Raw genomic sequence first — 16,814 nt, 5'->3', positions numbered from 1 at the left:
TATTAAATTTTCTACGAGTTTCTACCACCCTTTGGCACAACTGGCACAATGACACCCTTCTCGTGTCAAGAAACGTAGAACACCTATAGTCTAGTTTAATATAAGAAATTAGGGAAAATTTTGCTTGGCTAAGCGTTTCCTCTTTTATCTTTGTTCGTGGTGTTATAATTTATTTTACACGGAATAATATTTTATACGATTCTATAATATACTTAAAATCTCAATTACGAAAGTTTTAATAGTAAATGGATACTTTTTCTTTCATTTTCTGTTTAATGGAAAACACCAAAATAATAGATAATTGATAATAAATAATAGATAATGTAAGGAAGTGAGAAATAATTATTAATTTTAATTGAAAAATAAAAATCGTAATTGTTTTCATTTTAGAGAATGAGTGACTAGAGTCACGTGAATCATTAGAACGAGTTTTATTACTAATTTTAGTAATTATTAAATAACTAACTAGAGAAACGAAAAATCTGACACCAAGCAGTTTAGTTTCATAGTTGTGATGTTAAAAAGAAAGAAAAATACGAAAAAAGGGGAACATGAACTTATTTGTATTAAATTATTTTCGCAAATAAATCTTTATTTGAAAAATGATTTATTTCTCTCCGAAATAATTTAAATGGATACTTGGTTATTTAGTATTTACTGAACGAACAATGAACAGCTGTTGCGTGAGATAATCAACCCCAGTTGGACTGGTTGTCACGTGTTGCCCTAGCCTAATTAACTCAGATATTTACACTGATAATGAGACTGATATTTACACTGACATTGGAATTCCACTATTTTTCCTATATAATCGCAAATACTAGTTTTCTCGGTAAATAAAGAGGAAATTAGTATAAAAGTTCTACACAGGAATATATAGTATAGTATAGTATAAGAGTAACTTAAAAGTAGTTACTGTATATCTAAAAAGAAATTCATATAATTAAAAATCAAATTTGATATTACAGGAGAAAACTAGTACTATGTCATACTGTTGACAAGAACATTAAAGAAAATTACTATTTTTGGAGCAATTTTATTACTAAAAGAAGGTAATTGAGTTCATAAATTTTTAATTATCAATTTTTCGAACCTAATTCCTTTTTTATGTTGGTACTTTGTTTTATGGAATGAGGATTACTATGACGAAATATTTTTCTGAAATTTAATTGCCATGTTAGGAATATCGTTTAAATATATAATAATTAGATAGTGGGATATTTTTAATAAAAAATTGTGATAATTCAAGATTATCTTTAATAAAAGATATTTAAAAAGTATTTAACTATATTGGAAATAATTATGTAAAAGTTTCATAATTTTTAAAATTATTTTTAAAATTATTAATAATATAATTGTGTTTATTCCAAATTACTAAAGTAAACGTTATAGGTATTGTAGTTTTGACGTGGACTGTGAAATGATCTTAATCACGGTTATTGTACTTCGAATTGTTCCATTCGCGAGTTGCATTAAGTATCCTCCTATTCCTTTGTTCTCCTACTTTAATTTCTATTGTTATCTGCACTGCTTCTCTGATTTCAAGATCGCAAGTGCTACTATAAATTTTGTAATTTGAAGCTTCAGTCACGATTACGGCCATTTTATTCGACAGTTTCAGAACTGTACAAAAACTACAATCTAGAATACAAAATAATAATAATAATAAACAGAATACGATAAATTAAGAATATATATAATAAACACAAAAATATATTTGAAATAATAAATATCATTCATTTTTATATAATTATTCATAATTACTTATTCTAATTATTATTCACTATATTATACATTATACATTATTGATTATAATTATAATTATTACTATTATTCCATTTTCCAATCTAAAACAATTAACTGCTTACTATATTTTTTCATATTCTGTACTGTAGTTTATAGAATTTAATATATAGCAATATTATATTTTGACAAAAAGAATAAAATGTTATAAACAAACAAAATAAATATTGAAAACTGTAAAATAACAATCAGGAAGAAATACTCTTCGAAATTTATAACATTTCACCTTGTTAAATTTTCTACAATTTTTTAGTAAATTTTTCTAGTACTAAACATAAGTTCAATTTTAATAAATATAATTTACAAATAATTTGTAATTTCAGATAAATAAAATTAAACATTTTCGTTTATAATTATATTACATTTGAAAAATATTAAATTTGTTGATAGAAGAAGATAAAACACCATGGAAGTTCATGCAAGTCTATAAAAACCATTAAATGAAAATGATAATAAATTAAACTACTGCAGTATCAAGTATTATTAAATCAAATCTTAAATCATGTTGTGAAAAGACAGTGGACGTTGCAAGAATACCCAAAGAAGTATAAAAAGAATAAAAATATTAGATGCCAGCTTTACTGGAATAAGAAGCAAGTGCAAATAAATTAAAATAAAACAACTTCCACCACGCCCGTTAAATTAGTTTGCCAGATTAAAGTAAAAAGGAACATAAAACGTTGCAGGAGTTAAAACAGAAAGATAAAACGAAACGCAATTGCAAAAACCAAAAAAATTCTACTTCTATTAAACTAAATTACAGATTCAATAGAAAATACAAGAAGGAAAAATTATAAATTTTCAACAACAAAGAGAAACTCATATACAGGGTGACTAATTTAAATTTGCACACTAAAATAACTAATTAATCTTTTATTGTTCGTTTGTTATATAAATTTGGTAATATTGTTATTGCTCGATATATAACTAAATGTTTAAATTGGAATTGTTTGGTATTAAAAATAACATACGATGAAAAAATTAATTTTGTATGAAGATATCCTTAGCTTTTTAAATATAATGTATATTAAATTATACAATTCGAAAAAGTGAAAAATATTTCTGTGATTATTGATTTTTAACTCTACATTTACTTCAACAGTATTTTATTTATTATTTAACAGTATTTTGTTTATTATTTCAAATAATATCAAATATTACATATCACAATTAAAAAATTCATTGCCAGTCTCCACATCTAGAAAAAAGAAGCAAAATAGCAAAAAGCTAACTATCACACAAACTATATGCTTCCTTCGATAACAAACAATTTTTACCTACAACACTTTTTCACGTAACACACAATTTACGAGCAATTTCAAATGACAGAGCTAAATGAGTCACCCTGTATAACATATACTACATAGGATAAAAATATGCAGTTAAAAGAAATTAAATAGTAAACAATAAATTACAAATATAATATATGTGAGTGTGAGTGTGAGTGAGGTTGAACGAGTGAAACTCATTTGTCTACAATGTGTGATATAAATATAATATGACCGAGTGTCGTCTAGTGCGAATGATATTTCAACAAATTTTTAGAAAAATGTGCCAGAATGAAATAGTTGCCGTAGAAAATATCATGCACCGATTTATAATTTCAAATAGTTTATTATTTAAACATTTTAATTTAAATATATTTTATGTGTTACTTATTAAAAAGCTCTTAGATAATATTGTCCATTCTACCCACAATATAGACCCAAAGCACGTGACATTATTTTAATTGGCAAGGGGAACCAGCAGATGGCGACACTTTTCACTGCACTGCGTGAATGAGGCATTGACTGAGTATCAATGTTTCCATATAGATCACTAACTAACTCGTGGCCATTGTTCGAGATCAGCAGCAAGCTGAATAACGAGGTTTTTTATTTTGAAATTTTTTTCTCTATTAAAAAAAATGTACATCGAATCATCGCCTGTATTTTAACGAAGTATTCGTACATACCAAAAACTCACACACGCGTGTAGAAAAAAGGAAAAAGAAAATAAATAAAGAACTAAAAAGTATTTCCTTCGTACATAAATCGAAGACACTCTATAAATCGAAAATTCTTCGTATAACCACGTGTAAATCGAAGAAGCTATAGCATTCTTATTTAGGTTAAAATTTTTCTCGGAATGATAAAGAAGCAGACCAATCACGAATCCATAAACTCGATTAAGCCACAGTCACGACAGTCCAATAAGCAAATAAATCAACTATAACGTTACTCTCCATCCAGTAAATCAAATTTTGGATCCAGCTGTACAAAAAAAAAGTGGCTAAAACATCGGTAGAGGGTGAACAGAAAAATGGAAAAATGGAAAAGTGTGGAACTGCGCGAATTTGCGTGGTAGATCGATGCACGATCGACGAAAAGGGATAAATCGATGGAACGAATGGGTACGCGCATCTAGGTCAGCGAGGTATTCCGTGGACCGCGGAAAAGAGGGGATTTAATCCCCACCCGTCGGAACTTCCGGTTAACCACGGTTTTGTCCCAGTCACTGCGTGAAAAACCACGCGAAGTTACAGCGTTATTTGTCTCTTTTATTACGAAGCATCTTGGGCGTTTATTAACCCCCAGATAGATGGCGGTGATTCAGTCAATTCTGACCGATGCAGATAGCGTTTCTCTGCGTTTCTCTAATTGTTATACCGTAGTTTTATTGCCTCGTACACAGAATTTTACTTCTTTATATGGACTTTACTATCAAAACTATATTTATTGTAAACATATCGTTATATCATTATATGATAAATAATATACAAAATTTATATTATTCTTGTTATATGTGTATACATAGGTATATATAATATTCATTTTTCTATTGTATTTACATTACTACAGCTATTGCTACTATACTCATTTCATCGTATTTAGTTTGCTAACTATTATTACCATTATTAATATTTTTTTATTGTCATAACTATTATTGTTTGATTATTGCTCTTACTTTTAATATATAATATTATATATTATTCATTTTCCTATTATACCTGCTGTTGTATTTACATTACTATTGCTATTTCTACTATACTTATTTCATCGCATTTAGGTTCCTAACTATTATTACCATTATTATTATTTTTTTATTGTCATAACTTTTATTGTTTGACTATTGTTCTTACTTTTAATATATAATATTGTATAATATTCATTTTCCTATTATACCTGCTATTGTATTTACATTACTATTGCTATTTCTACTATACTCATTTCATCGTATTTACTTTGCTAACTATTATTACCATTATTATTATATTCTTATTGTCATAACTTTTATTGTTTGACTATTGCTCTTACTTTTAATATTATATTTATTTTACTAGCATTATTACTTTTTATTTTGTTACTACTGTTACGTTTATTTTTCTGCAACCATTACTATTATATTTACTTATTTTCTATTACCATTACTATTATGTTTATTCCACTACCAGAAAGTAAATTATTATTATATTGCTGTTACTGTTGCTCTTACTGTCACGTTTATTTTATTTATTCAATTACTATCATTGATATTTATTAGTATTTATTATACTATTATTATTATTGCTATATTTATTTTTCTGTTATCTTTGCCATTGTTATAGTGCTTATTTCCCTATAATTATTATTGTTATTATATTCCTGTTATTATTAATATCACTATTACCATAATATCACTATATCAGTATTACCAATATTATTACGCCCATTGTAATAATACAATATTATGTACTGATACATTACTGTACTAATACACCATTACTAATACACTTTTACTGCTACAATTACCATCAAATTCCGTTCTTCCATTACAAAGTGCCACTATAAACCATCAACCCACAAACACAGACTTCTTCCTCACGCCCGATACCAAAAACGCAAATAAATCTCACCAACACTCCACTCCTATTTTACATATCGAGCCACAAAACATCGCACAATCTCGTCCAAGTCTACAAATCAAAAGCTTGAAAACTATAAGTAAGTAACGAGCAGCAAGAACAGTCGATCCAATAACACGAACGAAGACAACTGTGTGAGCGAGGACACATATAAATAAATAAAGAAACAACTACAGCTCGACCTGTGATTGTAGCTACATGGTGGATACGCGTCCATATTAATCGAAGCCTTCCGGCTTCGCCAGAGATCGAATTAATCCCGCGAATATCCATCAACCATCACACGAGATCTTATATCCTCCGACAGAGGAAAATTGTTTCACATCGAGGAATATGTTCGGCCAACCTATGGGAAGATCGATGGTAATATCTTTGCCAGGAGAGGAATAAAAAAGAACATGGCGGACAGGGATGAGGAAGATGATAGGCTGCGAATTACGTCTATCAGACAAATTGTTTCGTACCAGAGGTCATGTTGTATAACACTTATCCAAGACGTGTAGCATATCTATTATTTCAATACCTTTATTTTCCATAATTATAAAGACTTTATTATTTTGTATTACGACTGCAACTCCGATGGTTACACCTGTCTCGCCACCCTTCCAGCGGATTAAGTTATATATTTGCAGGAATGGTAAATGAGAGACACTCGTCTATTAGGACAGAGTGTCCTCGCATGGAACTCAGGTCTAGAAGACCCGTTAGTATTTGATTAGAAACTAGATACAATAGTATACATACGAAGAAAGAACCAAAACGTTCAAAAGGGTTAGAAATGAAAACTTAGACTATAAGATCGATGGCTCCAGCGTAAAGCACTCGCGATCTAAAATCTACTACCTACCAGGCCCTGCCTTAGACGGGAATCCTATTAAAAAGCTTAGAAATTGTATATATAGGAAACGAAGGTTTGTATCGAGGACTTGCGTGAAAGTCCTCGACATTCTCCAATTAGGAATCCATCTATTAGAGAGGGTGAGAATGATGCCACTGCACTTATATTCTATTATGTCAACCCGTTATTCCATTAATAAAGCTTCTTTGATCTGTTAAGCATTACAATATTATTCTAGTCGATGCCTCGATCGTAAAGAACAATCCAAAATGTATACTAATCACAATTTAGGATAGTTTTATAAAGAGCGGAAAGACCCGTTACGGTCTTTCCATAGCCAAATCCTAAATGCCGAACAGTACGTGCCTCGATACGGGACACGAGGCGTCGATGAAAAGCCTATTTAGGCTATTAGGCTTCGGTATTTAGAATCTGGTTGCCAAATTGGCCGTAGGAGGTCGGGGCTAGGCCCCGTGAGGTGGCCTCGCGCGACCTCGGCTTTCTCCGGCAGAAACCGAGGGTGACGCGGCCGCGGTCACCTCTCGCGAAGGGACCCCGCTATCCCCTTCCCTTTCAGAGGAGCTAACTCGGAGGGAGGAGTCTCCCCCACCCTTGACTTTGCGGTGGAGGGAGTTTCTCCTCCTTCGGGAAGGCGCTTGTCCTCTGGACGGGCCTTAAAGGGCCCGTTCTGAAAGACACAGTGAGTGACAGAGCAGTTACTAAGCAGTTACGAGGATGGTTATTAACGCTTTGCCGGCCGCATATTTATCGAACCGCCATTACGCTGCCGCCGGCGAGATTCACGCAGGTTCTGTTGCTCGCCAACAGTGATATTTACGCAATTATTCGCAACATAAGTGCCATAACGCGTCGGCACATGCATAATGGCCTGACGTGTGAGTTTACAGCATGGAACCGATTCCAAATATCGTAATATCAGAAAAATCGAGCGTCGACATTATGTACTATGCGTTGCTGAAAAGAAGTCATCTGAGAAACTCGTAGGACCGAATTCCCAGCAGTCCAACCATTCTAACGTCATGGCAGAAGTAGAGTAAAACGCTTCCCTTAATACTAGAACTGATCCCTTCCTATTAGCCCGGTCATAGAACACCAAGTGACGAAGAAAGCAACCCAAGCAACGAGAGGAAGTGAGACAGACGCAACAAATAGATGCAAGAGCGTAGACTCATCCCAAAAGCATATCAACTTCAGATTCTTCTGATGAATATATGATTATTTACAATTACTGATCACTAATTAACATCTTGATTAACTTTTCATTGCACTCATAATCGAGTATTAAAATTAGAGGATTCAGTTGATAAAAATATTTTTTTTAAATTATTATCTTTGGAATATTTTGAGTAATTTTTTAAATTTATTTATCTATTTGCCAATTTTTGCTATCAAATTCGAATTCAGAAATTAAAAATATACCAAAATACTTTCTATTCTTGAGAAATAAAACTTCGTTGATCTATTTTGTCGTACTCGGTCTTTGAACAGGTAAAATATGTACAAAAATATTACACTTGTACACATACAATGTAAGATATATTTAATATTTTTTTCAGAATCTTGTTTTATTTCTGTTTTTTTTTTTCTTTTTTATTCTTTATCATTGCTTTTAGAATAATAATCCTTAGAATCTACTAACGACGAAACAAATTTCTGTTCAGACCTCACAATTCTACTCATTTCCTATAAAACTGTGCAATCGCATAAACTCTCGCTGTCCGTTTATTAAACCGTGAATTCTATGTTTAAATTTACCCATTTGAAATTTATGAGAAAATCGATGTCAATGAAAGAAAAATAAAACAGAACGTAGGAGAAAATGACGAGAAACATGATACTGGAGAAACACTCTACTGTTAAACACTCTATAATGCCAAGTGACTCGAAGAATTGTTATCAAACTGCATCTGTCTGCGTATTTAACATATACCAAAGCATGTGCTCGTCCAATTTACGAGAAAATCGATAGTAATACCGTTGGCAGAAAGAAAAGTAAAACAAGACGTTGAAAAGAGATCAAAAAGTGACGTAGGAGGAAAAACATCTATCAAACATGAAACTTTGAGGATCGTTATTAAACTATACATTAGTTTGTGTATTTAAAATGTGTCAACGTATCTGTCCATTAAATTTACGAGAAAAGCAATACTTTAATCAAAAATAAAAAACAACAGCAGAAATAAAAAGAGTGATACAGAAGAAGTGGTATCTGACAAACATCCTGTACCACCTGTGGCTTGAAACATCGTTATTAATATATTAATTAAATACATATGCATTTACATTATATTAAAATATATCCTCGACCAATTTATGAGAAAAATGATAGCAGTATCGTTTTCGAAAAAGAAACAAGATGGAACATGACAGAATAGGATGAGTGAAGAATAAAATTTTTGAGACAAGAGATCTTTTATTAATTTTGACTCGAATTCCTTCGGTACTTGAACCACACCTCCCACAAAAGTACAATGTCAGATGACTGTTTAGTCATCTATAAGTAGTTATGTATGTTCATTAGGTAAACTCCAAAGCGGCTAACTTTCGCTTTTTTCCCCTTACTCGTCCTTATCCTGTCCTACTGCTCATCCTAACCTCCATCTTTCCTACATCATCCTCTCTTGATCTTCAATCAGTAGACAACCTCTACGTACATCCTAATTCACGTATAAATATTGTCAATCATGCCAAAATGACGATTCTTATCCTAGTAGTCGGTTTGGAGTATCACTGTAAAAGATCTAGTACCTACTCAGCCACGTCGTTCCTCTCAAAGATTGTGTTAAGGATTATTAACGATTAGGATTTGGCTGACAATAGGCCTGCAAAGAAAGGGACCAGGCCATGTGCGATGTCGCGACTTTCGGAGCCATAAAGTAACGGGTCCTTCAGGAAGGGTCACGAATGTGCGGGTGACCCACCAGCAACCCCCTTTGAGGGAGAGGCTTCCTCCACCGGTAGACCTGGTCGCGGAAGACGTTCCTCCCTTCTTTGGAGGCATCTGATTCGCGGACCGAGGGCCCACCCTCGGTCCTGTCAACCACCAATGGGAAAACCGATTTCGCTTTGGAAACCATGGGCTCCGAAAGATCGTGCATCGCACAAGTCAGTTAGAACAGTAACAGTCAACAGTCAGTTCATTACCAGTCAATCAGTCAAGCAGTATCAAACACAGAGAGTTCAGTACACATCACGCAGTCTGCAAAGACAGTCTCCATCATCAACCAGTACACAAGCTTTGTGGATAATCGGTCCAGTGGATTGACTATCTGCTATAAAATCAAGTCGGGCACCTACAACTCATAACGTGTGGCAACGTCCAACCATTGGACATTTGAGCGGAAGACAGCCGAACCATTTGGTCCTTCACGCCCGTCTACGGCACAGTTGGCCTTACAATCCAACAACGTGCCAGCCACGCGAACTGGGCACCAGATTGGGTCCGTAACAGATTGAATGAAGATTTGTAACAAAAGGAAAGACTTGCTTGGAATACAACAACTGATAACGATTTCAACTAATAACTGATCTATGATTATTTCATTTTGCAACTAACCGACTCTCTCGTTCTTCTTTCTGAATCCTAATACAATCTGCCCTTTCTGCATCACTCACTCGTCTTCTATTCGTACATACACATGCACGCCTCAAAACCCATCACCTGCATTCTAAGAATTCATTCATCTTTCACTCGTAAGTCTAAACCTCTTAATCTAAGCCTAAAAATCCACGAGTCGAGTCGATGGTCATTCAATCTCACCGCCTTCCATTCCGATAACGGTGTTTCCGCTTTTACATAAATATGAAAATACGATGAAAAATACTCGAGTAATGGAAATCAGTGTTTTCTCAGTTTGCAATATAGTGATTCATTAGTGATACACGTTCAGTCATATACTCTCTTATTATTTTAAGATTCGGTATTAATAAATGTGTCGTCTCTACAAGTCTTTATAAACCAGTGAATAATACATTACCATAACCGAGGATAGGGTGGATATCTTACTAATTTTAGCATTAACTGAAAACCAAATGTGTCGCGCGAATTTTGACATTTTATGACCATCGATGCAACAAGTGCGTCAGAATATCAATAAAAATATCTGTCTCTCTATTGAAACATTATTTATAAATAACTGGCACCTTGGCTCTCTAATAATTTAAATCGCAATGAATTCTAAATATTTTTTCATGTCAAAAATCGGTTGAAATTAACTTTGAAATTATATTTATCTATGTTTATAATTTAATGTGACATGTCATGATTAAAATATTACTATGATCTGGTAGCTTTTTTAAGCGCTTTTATTTACTTTCTTGTAAAATTATCTTGAAATTTTTAATCAATAATTGCTTTCTATTTTATACCTTATATTTCAGATTGGTATTACGTTCTTTTGATGTCAGGTCTCATATTTCAGATTTTACTTTCACCTTTTATAGAATTCTAAAATATGCATTAGCATACACATTCACAGTCTATTTCTTAATAGTATAGGAATTTTTATAGTCTGATATCAATAGTACAGTAATTTTTATATTCTAATTATTAATAGTATAATAATTTTGTATGGTCTAATATCAGTAGTACAGTAATTTTTATGTTCTAATTATCAGTAGTATAATCATTTTTTATAGTCTAGTTATTATTAAAAATTATTAACTTTTTAGTGTAGTATAGAAATTTTAGTAGCCTAATTATTAATAGTATACAAATTTTTTATTTGATTTTAATACTAATAATATAAGAATTTTTATAGTTTAATTATTAATATTACAGAAATTTGTATAGTCTAGTCATTAACGTATAGGAATTTTTGTTTAGCAATATACAAATTTTTAAATAACACTGGACAACACTGTAAAAATTACTTTCTACATTTCATGTGCCCTTTTGCTACAAAATGGTATCATGTTCTAACGATCTTGTTAAAAAATTTGTATTATTCGCATAATTCTAACAAATAATACATTTCTATATAAATTCGCAGTCTAACAATTGCATTTCCGTGTATGATATTTGCATAAAAAATTTTTAAACAACGCGACGATACTATGAAAAAGAAAAAAGAAGTTTTGGATAAATGTCGAATATAAATATTTATATCAACTTGAAAATATTGATATTAACTTCATAAATCTTACTACATCCATGCATTATGATAGGGTAGAATAATTATTTGTACGTACATTTGCTAATACCGTATTTTGTATGCTGCACATTCGCTAAGATGCGAACAGCTACAAAAGCATGGAACCTTCTAACTTCCTGACTGTAGAGAGTTTAAAATATCCAAGTTTCGAGCAGCTGCAGCTGACAAATTTTCACTGTAAATCTGGTTCCCAACAGTTCATGGAGCCTTGATTATATAGTAAGCAAAATAAACTTACTTGCCAATCCTAATATATTTCCACAATAATACGTTAAACGCGATCTGCAGAAGAGAATTTCAATGTAGGCTTCGAAGTTGCAAAATACAAACTTCTATATGCAACCCAGTGTTACGTAGATACAATACTTCTCAATTAATTTGCATTCCTAATTGCAAATTATTCTAATGTTGGAATAACTATAGAGAATAACTATAGAGAACTCTTCAACAGAGTTCATAGAAGCTTGATTATATTAGAGAATAATTTTTTGCCAATATCAATGCATTTTTGCAAAAATAAATTAATAATTTAATAGGCAAAATTTAATTTATAGCTCGATATTTCAAAATTATAAAATATAGGGTGTCCCAAAATTAGTAATTTTTATAGAAAATACAGGTTTTTAATTAAAAATTGTAAATATTGCTCGACAATGAAGACGAGTTGTTCTTTCGTATAGAGCACCATTTTTAATAACCCTAAACTGTCAGCTGTTATGCTGTTTTTTTTTTTTTTTTTTTTTTTTTTTTTTTTTTCGTTGGCAACACTTTACTCCACAAATGGCGCAAAATTCAAATCTTGCGTGAATTTTGGGACACCCAATATATTAGATACTCTTAATATCCAAACACAATAGCAAATTAACATTATACTAAAATTATATATATCCTATAATGATTCCAATAGTTTACAAATTTAAATGATCGAATAATAAAAAAATTAGAATAAATATAAGTATTATAAAATAATTTGTCTGCGTTAATATATTCCTATAAAAATAAGTTGATCTGAATAATTTAATAATACGATATTTTTCAATAAATATCGATTTTTAATAGCAAATTATTATTATATCGAAATTGCATAAAGTTTCTAAACAAATAAATTGTCTTATTTGCTAATATTAACGTATTTTTATGAAAATAAGTTAATCGCAATCTGTATAAAAAAATTTCATCTATAATTAAAATATAAATATTAAACATTTTTAAACGAGAAACGTCTCAATTAATAATTACGATATTTAATAATAAAATATCGTTGTATTAAAAAGACGCGTAAAATTATAAAGCTCCAATTATATAACTAATAAAAGAATTCCATTTTATTTGCAAGCACAATGACAAATCGATAGCAATATGACATGCACGAAGGAGTCCTGAGCTCCGTGTCAGATGTTACCAGATCCAAAGTTCTAACAACTTCAAACTCCACAAAGTTCCTACAGTTCAGTGCAGCAAAGAAAGTGTCCAAAATGGAGGAGAATAAAACTCTTATTTCCCCTAACAGCCTCAGACCTATATACTTTGACTTCGCGTGTGTTCTTGTTGAAATCTAACTAAGTGGAGAAACTCATCAATTTCCCTGGACGTCAGCTAGTAATATACTCGAAACTCTGCACAGTATCTGTCCAGCAAAGTTAAGTATATGCATCCATGTGTCGGTCAATTAATTAAAAGACCGTTAGTCCATATGCAACAACCTAATGGAAGGTCTCTGAGTCTATTAGCCGCTTAGCCTAGTGCTAACCATGTGTGCACAGGTTTAACGTGCAAATTTCTTCGTTTAGCCACCTTAATTCTTGGTACGTCATTCTTCCATGATCCACGAGAAGAAATTCTTGACATTTCATCATCATTAACTACTTCTTTTAATGATTTTTTATCAACGTCTTGGATAGAGAAGCATCAAAGACACTATTAATTCAGCTTCATCGCATAATCTCATATTTTGAAATGGAATGTGCTAGTACTCTAAGCTATCTATAGTATCAGGATGTGAAAATTAGATCCACGATCTGAAATAATTTTTGGATATAATTTAAAAAATTTTGAAAGTGATTAGAAATTAATAAATTCTCACATTCTCAAAAGCTTAGATTACACAATTGAATAGGTTTAATTCAGTCTAAGAAAAGTTATCCACGTTGAATGGTATGAGAAATGTATACAAGAATGTTATTTACGGATCTAGGGGCTAGTGACAAAATGGTAGGCGTTGTTGGTACACATGAACACGTGAGACATCTGGTGGCGCTGTGGAGTAAGTAGCACATGCATATGATCAGACAAGTGTCCAAACAAACAAAGAGTATAATGTAGGATATTTTTGCACACGATGGTCGAAGTGTTCCTGGAGGGAAGTATAGGACCCGTTAGGGTCTTGCGGCCAGATGTGTTATAGGAGGTCGGAGCCAGGCTATGTGAGTGTCACGGGACTAGCTTAGACACGCGAGTGAAAATAGTTCACGAAGGCTTTTATGCGAGATACTCTCCGTATAGAAAAGAGAACGTGTATAGGTTCAGAGTTAGACTGACTTTATTTTGGTTTTGGATTGGGATATATATATATTCTTATTATCATGTCCTGGATGGTTTGGAAGGGGTTGGATTTTGGAATTTGGAGTTTCGGTCGTCTGGTGATTCATGTAGACTGATGTCACAGGGTTGCGTCTTGGATTTTGGAAGTCTAGTCATATCGATCATTCAGGTCGGCTGTCGTCACATGAGCAAGGGTCCTCGCGCAACCACGGCTTTCCCGATTGTAAACCGAAGGTGACGCATCCGCGATCACCTCTCGGGAAGGGTCCCCGTGACGGTGAACCTTCGGAGAGCTTAACCTGGAAGGAGGAATCCCTTCTACCCCTGAATTTTGGGTGGAGGGAGTTTTCTTCGCCTTTGGGGGAAGCCCTTGCCTTCCAGAAGAGCTTAACCCTTTCGGTACTATTGGCACCCAATGGCGGCGGCCATGAAACGTTCTCTGGGTACTACCGTCGCCTATTGGCGGCATCTACGAAACGTCACCGATGACTGTCGCGATCCGAATGAAAAGTTTAGTGTCAATCGCGCTCGAGATTTCTGTGAATACCGCAAAACACGTTTTCGTGGCTTCCAGTGCAATCACTCTTGTGGAAACCTTCCTCGTACCACGAATGTATAACCTCGGCCAACTCCTCCGTACCGAAAGGGTTAAAAGGGCCCGCTCTGGAGGATAGAGTTAATTTATGTAAAGAGTTCGTATAGAGTCGTTATTGAGAGTTATCGTCAAGAGTTGCGTAATGTTGCTGCTAGTTACAGTTAGAGTTCGAGAAGAGAGTTAGAGTTACAGTCACGAGTAGAGTCAGAGTCAGCGAGAGTCAATTTGTAGACAGCTCATCCAGTAATAAACGATACTGTTCTTATTAGCCGTCAACAGCGTTTTCGTACTTTTCGTATCCAACCTACCAATTTCTCCTGAGCGATTCGGTAAAATTCCTACACTAATAGTATAATTTATACAAAAAGATGTCCACTTTTTTAAATGATGCAGTAGGGTTAATACCTGAACTATTCTTAGTTACCAGTCACAGTACGATTAAAATTCTAAATTTTAAATCATACAAGGAAGTAAGGTAGCACTTTAAGTCAGCCAGATATAACCACCCAACTGGTCTCTTATATTAAATATTTCATTTTTGAACTGTCTTTTGACACACGATCCCTCGCCTAAGCTATATCTATGCAATAGTGTAAAACTTCACTCGTGAGCAACAAAAGATATTGAATATAGGGTCTGAATAGTTCCGAGGATCTCACGTGCGGATTATCACAGAGGATATTTGGTCTACAGTCCCAGAGACTCTGAGGCTACCTAGCGTGAACCAAGAGGACACAACCACCTTCAATTTTGAGCAGATATCTTTCAACAACGGCTGTATTAAGTGAAAGAGATAAAAAGAGGATGTGAGTGTGTAAAAGTAAAATGGTTGGAAAAATGAGTGCAGAAGGTCAGCTGAGTATGAAAGAGCTAGAAGTCGTAGCTTGCCAGAGTCCAATTTTTGGCGTAGAGAATTAGAAACTTGAAGTGATGATAACTAACTATTGTGTAATCATTGTTACTATTGTAAGATTATATATAGGAATGCCAGCTCGAAAAGAGAAGACAATAAACAGCCGTCTTGGGTTTGGCTCGAGCGTTGGGAATATTATCTGGAGTGCGTGTGGAAGGATGAGTGACGGTGGGCAAGGATCGTGTGGACGGGATGTTTATGGAAGTTTAGGTATGCGTCAAAATGTTTGGGGTACGTGACCCACGGAGTGCAAGGCTACGAAGAGTACGTGGGAAAGCGTGATTGGGAAAGAGAGCATGGGTATGGAAGAGGACAGAGTGTACGGTTTTAACACTAGATTGCCCAAGCAAGTCATTTTGACTGCTTTTTAATTTCAAGTAGAAAAAAAATTATGTATATAATGATACAATTTCTTAGAATTTTGTGACTTTTTGTACAACATATAAATGCGTTTAATCACAATTGTAGTTACCTCCCCCCTCCTTTATTTCCGGTATATATATGTGTGTTATACCTATATTGCCCAAAAGCAGTCGTTTTGACTGCTTGGGAAATTTGAAATAATCAAATGACTCTTATTATTGTAAGAGAGCCGTCGCCGTTACCAGAACCCCGACGGTCGGCGACTGTGATAGCGGCTGTTCCGTCGTGGAACAAGGAAGACCCGTTACGGTCTTCCAACAGCCAGGTCTTAGGGTCGAACAATTCGGCATCGGAATTTTCCACTCCATGCCTTCAGCATGTTTGAATGATTTTACCGTTATTCTGACTTCTCGTGTCGCGGAACACGAGAATCCTGGAAATCCCTAATTTAACGAAATTAGGCGACGGCTCTTAAGACTTGGCTGACAAAGGCCTGAGGGCTCCACGTGGTCCGCACACGTTGGAAGCCTCAGGCCCTCGCTAGGGGTAATAAACGACCGATGGGGTCACCAGCGCGCGGGTGGACCCCAGGTACCCCACCTTGGAGGAGAGGGTTTCCTCCGCTATCGTTGCTTTTTGGGGGAACCTTCCCTTTCTCCAAGGTCACCGATTCGCGAACCAAGGGAACGCCCTTGGTCAAAAAC

At 33.8% G+C, this 16,814-nt stretch overlaps 1 protein-coding gene across 1 annotated transcript in view; it reads right to left on the bottom strand.

Moving 5' to 3' along the window:
* LOC108554887 (midasin) overlaps positions 1–16,814 on the bottom strand; it is a 349,913-nt gene that overhangs the window by 237,299 nt on the left and 95,800 nt on the right. The window lies entirely within an intron of this gene.

Source organism: Eufriesea mexicana, unplaced genomic scaffold (assembly GCF_001483705.2).
Source record: "Eufriesea mexicana isolate 0111107269 unplaced genomic scaffold, ASM148370v2 scaffold93, whole genome shotgun sequence".
NCBI lineage: Eukaryota > Metazoa > Arthropoda > Insecta > Hymenoptera > Apidae > Eufriesea > Eufriesea mexicana.
The sequence above is the reverse complement of the archived record's forward strand: the minus strand, read 5'-3'. Positions and strand labels throughout refer to the sequence as shown.